The sequence below is a fragment of the Pinus tabuliformis genome, chromosome 6 (genome assembly GCF_031772625.1).
Source record: "Pinus tabuliformis cultivar Carrire ecotype Pingquan chromosome 6, CPIR1, whole genome shotgun sequence".
Classification (NCBI taxonomy): domain Eukaryota; kingdom Viridiplantae; phylum Streptophyta; class Pinopsida; order Pinales; family Pinaceae; genus Pinus; species Pinus tabuliformis.
The window spans coordinates 413,132,274-413,142,144 of NC_142292.1; positions in this window are offsets into that span (position 1 = coordinate 413,132,274).

Sequence of the window (9,871 nt, forward strand, 5' to 3'; positions counted from 1 at the left end):
TAGCAAGTGGTTTTCACCCACATTGGGTTTGCACCTTATATCTGGTGTTCTTTGGTGTGACTATCTGTTTTTCTTGTTCATGCTCATTGTTTTATGGTACTGACATACAAGAATAATTCAAAGTATAAATAAGGAAGATTTATTAAAAAGAACTTGATAATACTAATTCATCCCCCCCTCTCAGTATTATTTCCAACAAAGTCCCTATTAGTTTTACTAGCACCAATGAGAAAGAGGCACCAACTCCCACTTTGATAAGTATTTGATTAGCTTACAAGACATACCAAGTACTTTATTTTCAAGCACCTAGTTTCTAGAGGCACTAACACCCAAGCTATTCTTCAAACATGCACTTAGATGGGAGAAATAACATTCTTATGTGTAGGCCCCAACGTGATGAACCTACAAGTAACTATTTCATATGATTTTCATACTATATCTATAGATGTCTTATTTATATGCATTTCTCTCAGCTATGGCTCTTACTAAGACTCAGACATAGCCTCAATCACCTCTCGACCCTATGATATCCTTTGTGGCCTTCTCTCTACTTAGCCCACTTAACTAGTGTCCTTGTCCTCTCTTAAAAAACATACAAAAACATTAACCCCATGTCTCTCCTAGTCAAACCACATTTTGTTCATGTTTTCTATCTACAAATGACTCTATTCCCAATATTCACTACAATGATTATGGAATAGAGGTGGCTTTCTTTTACTCTTACTGAGCATGACTGTGCACTTTAGTATAGCTCGCCTAGCTCAAAATTGAACTTTATTTACCAAGGATTATCGTCATTAATTGTCACATAGCTCTAGAAATATTTTTGAACCACCAGAATGAGCCACAAAATTGTCTTTAATTCTTCAAAGCCATATTTTTCACTCTATTTCAATCTTTGATCTTCAATGAGATAACTATAACTCAATATTTGGATAACCAACCTTTTCCATGATAGGTGTCATATTTCATAGTCTGTTCAACTGAATTACCATGAACATTGAACCACGATTAATACTCCCAGAAAGAATTCCTCTCAAATGCATCAACCAAGAATCTGTGATTTCCTGTTCATCAATTGATCTATCCTTTTATAGTTGTTGCACACCAATACTTATGGGAAATTAACCTGTAGCTTCTCCTCTTGGTAAATATTTCTTTATCACACCTTCAAAGGCTCAACCATTGCAAAAACAATCATTTGTTTCAACATATCATTTATATCTTCACTTGACTCTAACACCAAGTTCTCTTATTCAAAACTAGAGTGTTTTAAAATTTATCATGGAAAACTTCAGTTTTCATTGTAGCTTAAAATGGATATGTTATTGTTATCTAGCAAGTATAGAAAAAGATGTTATTTGTTGGGTATGGAGCATGATTATTTAGAGGTCTTTGTTTCAGCCGGATGTATACCCAGGAAGTTTGTACACCCCTCCCCACCAGGGGGTGCAGGGGGGACTTTTCCCCCCGCGGGGGTTCGCGGGGACTGATCCCCCCTGGTTGGGGTGTCCGGGGGCCAATGGTTCCCCGACGCGGGTTTCGGGGGTAGTGCCCCGAAGCTAAAAACAGATGTAAAATTGCCTTGTAAAAGTATAGTAATTTCTAGTCAATATGGGTCGTTCCTTTGGGTGATGATAAACCCTGTAAAGTTGTTGGAATGGTTAAGGTTCTTGTAAAACAGCAGAATGGAAACCAATGGCTACTAAAGGAGGTAAGGCATGTTCCAGATCTGAAGAAAAATCTGATTTCAACAGGGCAGTTAGGCGATGAAGGTTGTGTGATGACTTTCACAGATAAATCTTGGAAGGTCACCAATGGAGCCCTGGTAATAGCAAGAGGTGAAAAGGTTGGTACATTGTCTTTATGCAATGGTATTTCTAACTATGTTAATGCTTTAACTTCCAAAGTAGCAGATGCAACATTATGGCATCATAGGCTCGGACACATGAGTGAGAAGGGGATGAAGATTCTTCACTAAAGGAATATGTTGCCGGATTTGAAGAATGTTGATTTCGTCTTCTGTGAGAGTTGCATTTATGGAAAACAGAAGAGAGTTATATTTCTTAGAGTTGGGAAAGAAAAGAAGAGCGAAAAATTAGATCTTGTGCATACAGATGTATGGGGACCTGATTAGGAACCATCTCTCGGTGGCTCTAGTTATTATGTTACTTTTATTGATGATGCAACTAGAAAAACTTGGATTTATTGTATTAAGAATAAATCTAATGTATTTGATACTTTCAAGAAATGGAAAGCTTTGGTTGAGATTAATATAGGAAAGAAATTGAAGTGTCTTAGATCAGATAATGGAGGTGAATTTTGTAGAAAAGATTTTGATATGTACTTTTTAGAGCATGGAATTCACAAAGAGAAGACAGTTCCAAGAACACCACAAGAAAATGGTGTCAGAATGGATGAACAGAAAAATCATGGAGCATGCAAGATGCATGAGATTGCATGTAGGATTGCCTTTACAATTTTGGGCAGATGCTGTAGATACTGTTGTTTATCTAATAAACAGAGGGCCTTCAAGTTCCTTGGATGGTGGTGTTCCAGAGGAAGCATGGACAGATTAAAAGGTAAACTACTCCTTTTAAAGACTTTTGGTTGTGAGGCCTTTATCCATATTAATAAAGAAAATAGAACAAAGCTTGAGTTAAAATCAAAGAAATGTACCTTTATTGGATATGGTGTTAATGATTTTGGTTATCGCTTATATGATTATGAAAATCACAAAATCATTAGGAGCAGAGATGTAATATTCAATGAAAATGTCTTGTATAAGAATCAGTTGCAGGAAAATAAATAGGAAAAAGAAAACAAGGAATACACAGTTCTTGATGAGATCACTGAAAAAGTAAAGGTACCTGAAAATAATAATAATCAACAACCACAAAAACATCAACCACCACAACAACAATAGACAACCCAAACACCTAAAAGTGGTGTTAGAAGATCTACCAGGATAAGTATACCTCCTGAACGATTTTTTCCTTCATTATATTATTTATTGTTGACTAATTCTGGTGAACCCAAATGTTATGAATAAGAAATGCAGGTTGAAAGTAGGAAGAAGTGGGAGCTAGCCATGGAAGAAGAGATGGACTCCTCAATGCATAACTAGACTTGAGACTTAGTCAGGTTGCCTGCAGGTAAAAAGACTACATTGCAGAATAAATGGGTTTACAGGCTGAAGGAAGAAGATGGAGGAAAACAAAGGTACAAAACTAGACTTGTGGTGAAGGGTTTTGCACAGAAAAAAGGTATTGATTTTGATGAAATATTTTCTCCTATTGTTAAAATGAATTCAATCAGAACTATTTAAAGTCTAGTGGCAGTTTAAGATTTGCATCTTGAGCAGTTAGATGTAAAGACAACCTTTCTCCTTGGGGATTTGGAGGAAGAGATATATATGCAACATCCACAAGGATATGAGGTGAAAGGGAAGTAGAAACTAGTGTACAGGTTGAAAAAGAGCTTGTATGGCTTAAAACAGGCTCCAAGGCAGTGGTATCTAAAATTTGACAAGTTTATTTTTGAACAAGGTTATACTAGATGTCACTCTGATCATTGTGTTTATCGGAAAGAGGAAAATGATGGCAGTTATATTATATTGTTATTGTATGTGGATGACATGCTTTTTGTAGGGTCAAACATGGAGGAAATAAATGTGCTCAAAAGAAAATTGGCAAATTCATTTGCAATGAAGGATTTGGGAGCTGCAAAACAAATCCTTGGTATGAGAATAACTAGAGACAGAAAAAATCACAAATTAAAATTGTCTCAGAATGAGTACGTACAAAAGGTGTTAAAAAGAATTATTATGCACAATGCAAAACCAGTTAGTACACCTTTTGCTAGCCATTTCAAACTTATTAAGGAAATGTGCCCAAAGGCCCAAGAAGACATGGATTATATGTCTAAAGTTCCATATGCAGTAGCAGTTGGAAGATTAATGTATGCAATGGTTTGCACAAGGCCTTATATTTCACGTGAAGTGGGAGTTGTAAGTAGGTACATGAAGAATCCAGGAAAGGAACATTGGATGGCAGTGAAATGGATTCTCAGATATTTGAAAGGTACCACAAATCAAGCATTATGTTTTGGTGGTTCAAACTTTTCTCTATAGGGATATGTTGATACATATATGGCAGGTGACAGAAATAACAGGAGGAGCACTACATGATATGTATTTACTGTAGGTGGAACAATTTTCAGTTGGGTTTCAAAAATCCAAAGTGTTGTTGCACTTTCAACAATAGAAGCAGAGTATGTTGCTGCTACAGAGGCTAGTAAAGAAATGATTTGGTTACAAAGGTTTACGGGTGAATTAGGTAAGGAGCATGATATGGGCACGTTATACAGTGATAGCCAAAGTGCCATTCATCTTGCAAAGAACTCAACATTTCATTCCAGGACTAAACACATACATCTCAAGTACCATTTCATACGATCAGTGTTGGAAGATGGAGCTTTGAAGCTAGATGGAGCTTTGAAGGCAAATGTATACCCCAAGAAGTTCGTACACCCCTCCATGTGGGCGAGGGGGGCGGGGACTTTCCCGCCCCCCCCCCCGCGGGGGTTCGGGGGGGACTTAACATGCTCAGTAACATGTTACTTTCAAGAATTGAGAATGATGGAAATCAACGCGATATTCAAGTGATTTCTATCACTAATCTGAGAGTCGTCTATAAGATCATCATCATTATAAGTGCAATGGATTGTATGCTCTCTACTGTTCGCCTGGAGAACTACTCTTCTTGCAACTCTCAATTAGATTTAGTGCAAAATACAGACAACTCATATTAAGTAAAATACACACAACTCATATGAAAAATCCAATTCTGCCAATTGTTTTGGCATAATAAGATTTCAAAAATTATTTGTCTCTGCATAGAAAAGAAATCAATGCAGTTGAGCTTCAAACACAGTGAATTATGAATTTGATAATCTATTGAAGGTTAAGTTGGCATCATCAAAATATTACTCCATGCAGTTTGTGCTTGATCTGCGTCCTCACTGCCACATTTGGGTTCTTCAATAGCCAAAGTCATTCAAAATAAATTTGTTCGCAAAATCTAATTTAGAATTTAATGTAAAATTTTAAAAAATAAAAGATAGCATATCATATGTACTATGCATTATTTTCTTTGAAAAAAAATGAATATATAGATATATATTAAAACTTTTTGTTTCAAACAAAAAAGTTATATGTTATAAAACTAGCTCACAAAAAGATAGAAAATATAGATCAAAGCATTAGAAATAAGCCTCTTCGAGGGGGAAACCTCCTTTACATTACACAAATGAACAATTCTTAGATGATTCAAATGATGAAACATCCTTTCTATATATAGGAGTCTAAGGGGTCACAATATAACCAAGCTGACCTAACAATAATAATATAAAGGCACAAAAATAAAAATAGAGGGATTCTATGGGGCACAATAATAACAATATGGGGACATAGGGGCACACCAATAATAATAAGGGATATAGTGACAATAGTAATGGGGGAATCACTAATATTATAAGGACCTAACATGTCCCTCTCCTTCAAAAGAGTGTTGTCCTAAACGCTTGAGTAGTTCTAGATGCTTTTGTATAAAATTCTCTTCCTCCCATGTGGAATCTTCAGCAGATAAGTTCTTCCACTTGATGAGATATTCTGAAATTGATCGATTTCATAGCCTTCGAGTTCCTGCTTTTGTGACTACTTTCGGTTCCAATATAATTTTTCCTTCCTCACCAGGTTCTGGAAATATTGTTTGAACTAGGAGCTTGTCGCTTATAACCTTCTTTAAACATGAAACATGGAAAACTCGGTGCACTAGAAAAGTTGTAGGAAGCTCCAATTTGTATGCCATAGTACCAATCTTTTGCAACACCTTCTATGAACCATAATAATTTGGTGATAATTTATTGTCCTTCTTAGCTTTCTTGAGAGACATTTGTTTATATGTTTGTAGCCGTAGGAATACCCAGTCACCTACATCAAAACTTCTTTCACTGTGATGTCGATCTACCTGTTGTTTCATTCTGTTCTACGCCGACATGAGGTTATCATTTAAGAGTTGGAGAACTTGTTGTTGATAGTGGATGTGATGTCCACTGCTTGAACCTTAAAATTTTCTCTTAAATATGATGTGATGGATAGTGGTTGATATCCATAAAGTGCCAAAAATGGGGTCATTTTTGCTACAGTATGGAAGGAAGCATTATACCACCATTCAGCTAGAGGCAACCATTTGACCCATTGTGTTTTTTTATAAGATACAAAGAAAAGAAGATATCCTTCCAAACATTTGTTTACTATCTCAGTTTTCCCATCAGATTGAGGAAGATAAGATGAGCTATGAGCTAACTGAGTACCGAGACAAGAATATAATTATGTCCAAAAATTTCTAGTGAGAATGGGATCTGTGTCGCTTAAAATAATCTTTGGTTTCCATGTAGATTTTGAATTGTTTCCATAAATGCAGTAGAAACCATATTGGTTTTAAATGGATGTGATAATGCACAAAAGTGTGCATACTTGGTAAGTCTCTCAACTACCACCATGATGACACACTTTCCTTCGGACTTGGGTAAACCTGTGATAAAATCCATGAAACCTCTTCCCAACGTTGGCTTGGAATGGATAAAAGTTGTAATAGACCTGGGGTCTTAATTTTTTCAACTTTATTTTGTTGGAAAACAAAACATTCCGCCACAAACTTTTCAATATCCGATTTAAGGCCATCCCCAAAAAATTCCTTCTTAACCATGTGGTAATTTTTTTAAAACCCTAAGTTCCCTCCTAAGGGAGAAGTGTGAAATTCCATAAGAATCTTTTTTTTTTTGAGTTAGGAATTCTTACATAGGTATAAGTCATCTTTGTACCATAATGAATCATTTTTCTAGCTAAATGTATCAGATGTACTAGAATAATGTTGTAACTTTCAAATGAGTGCCCACACTTCTTCGTCATTCTTCCATTCCTCCCTTGCTTTGTTTATCTAATCTTGTTGGATAATAGAAATGACGCACAACAATGCTTCTACATCCTCATCCTCTCTTGAGAGTGCAGTTGCCACAACATTTTTCTTCCCTTTTTTGTAGATGATTTCCAAGTCATTACCAAATATCTTTGTGACCCATTTATGTTTCTCTTTAGAGGATAATCTTTGTTCTAAAAAGTATTTAAGACTATCGTGATCCGTTTACCTTGAAGTGCCTTCCCATTAGGTAGGGTCACCATTTCTTAAGTGCATTGCCAACATTTCCTTCTCATAAATAACTTTGTGTAAATACTTTCCCTTGATTAGATGAGTCTTGAAAGCAATGGGTCTTTCATCTTGCATTAAAACAGCACCAATTCCATTTCCCGAAGCATCAAATTCCACAGTAAAGGTTTTTGTGAAGTTCGATGTAGCTAAGACCGGTGCTTGACGCATTGCCTCTTTAAGATGTTCAAAGGTCTTTGTTGATTCTAGAGTCCATGAAAATGAATCTTTCTTCAATAGTGTTGTTAGAGGTGCTACTATTCCCCCATAATTCTTAACAATCTTGTGATAATACCCTGTCAACCCGAGAAATCCTCGCAGATGCTTTATGGATGTGGGGATTTTCCATTCCATAATGGCTTTAATTTTGCTAGGGTCTACGTTAACACCTTCATGAGATACATATGAACCAGATATTCCACCTCTTATACTCCAAAGAAACATTTGGAGGTTTTTGAATATAATTGTTTCTCCTCCAATAGTTTGAGCACCATGTCAACATGTTCAACATGATCCTTCTAAGACTTGTTGTAGATTAGTATATCATCAAAAAATACTAACACAAATTTTCTAAGGAAGGGTTTGAAAATGGAATTCATCAAACCCTAAAATATAGAAGGTGCATTGGTAAGGCCAAAATGCATGACCAAAAATTCATAATGACCCTTATGAGTTATAAATGATGTTTTTGGAATGTCTTTAGTATTCATTTTGATTTGATGATATCCAGAAAAAATATCCAACTTGGTGAAGTAAATTGATCCATACAATTCATTCAATAATTCACCAATGATAGGAATGGAAAATTTATCTTTAATAGTGAGATTGTTGAGCTCCCTATAATCCAGACACAAGTGTCATGATCAATCATTCTTGTGCTCCAATACTGCTCGAGTAGAGAAAGAACTTTGACTAGGATGAATTATACCAACCTCTAGCATTTCTGCAACCATATGTTCAATTTCACACTTTTGGGCATAGGGATATCTGTACAGCCTGATGTTTAGAGGAACACTTTCTAGAATCAAATGAATAGAATGACCATGATCATGAATAGGTGTGAGATCTTTGGGAGTCTCAAATACCTTGGAATGATTGTCCAAGACTTTTTGGAGACCTGGAGAAATAGATGATTTCAATGTGGGAACCTCTAGCGAACATAATTGTGAAATTACACCTTTTTGTTCCTTCTTTAGAAGCTTTGTCATACTGTTAGAGCTGATTATCTTTCTCGGTTTTTGCTCAATACCCCTTAATTCAACTTCCTATCCTTCTGCAGAAAATTTCATGAAAAGTTCTTGAAAATTAAAAGCTATTGTACCCAAGGATTGTAGCCGCTAGACTCCTAGTACCACATCAACACCACCCATTGGAATGGAAATCATTGGGCTATTCAATACATATTCTCCCATGTATAGCTTGATATTATGGCACTTTCCAGAGAAATTTATGGTTCCTCCACTTGCAACCATCACTTGACACTTTGGTGCTGGATATAGGAAGCAATTCAATTCCTTTTCTATCTTACAATGAATAAAATTATGGGTACTTCCTAAATCAATCAAAACTATTAACTTTTTCTTCCCTTTATCTTGATAGCTTGAGGAGTGGTGATTCCAGCCAATGCATTACAAGATATGGTCGGATTCATTTCTCCTTTATCTAGGGTTTGTTCCTGGACTATATCCTCATCTTTTGAAATTTCTTATTCCTCTTCTTCCTCCTCTTCACAATCTATGTAGAATAATTTCTTCTGAGCACACTTATGAACTTTAGTGTATTTTCTGTCACAACTGTAATAATGCCCTTTTGCTCTTTTTTCTTCCAATTGTTGTGGTGTCAACCTTGTAGGTTGTGGAAGGCTAGGGTCCACAACACTTCCATATTTATAGATGTGAGTGGTAGGCTTCCTCGTTGTCATAATTTTGCTTTCCATTTTTCTTGCTAAATTGAATGCCTTCTCCAATGAATCATGTTCCCAAAGGTGAAAATCATGTTGGATATTATCCTTTAAAGTCCCTATGAACACATCATTCTTTTTCTCATGTGGAATATATTTTACCCTTATGTTTAATTTTTGGAAGTCCTCAATGTGCTTGATCATTGAACCCTTTTTTTTGAGATTTATGAATTGGCTAAAAAAGGTGTTGCTTTTTGTATCCTCATAATGTGCTATCATTTCTTCCATAAAAAATGCCCAAGTGACAATTTTTTTACGAGAGAAAAGCCATCAATACAATACAAACTTATTTGGTTCCAAATATAAAGTTGCAATACATACCTTTTGTGTGTTTTGCACATTATGGAGATCTAAAAATTGCTCCATGTTTAGTATCCATGTTCTGGGATCCTTGCCATCAAACTTCCTCATATCGAGTTTTGGAACATGGTGGGTCTTCAATCCAACATTACAGTATATGAAATCATGATTAACATTTCTTTTTTTTTATCATCATGAGTCTTATTTGCTACACTTTCACCATTAGTGACCATTTTTTGTAGCAAATTATTCAAATTTATCTTCAATTCTTCCATCTTATTGTCCATGCCATTCATCTTAGCATCCATGCCATTCATCTTAGCTTCCATCTTAGCGTCCATGC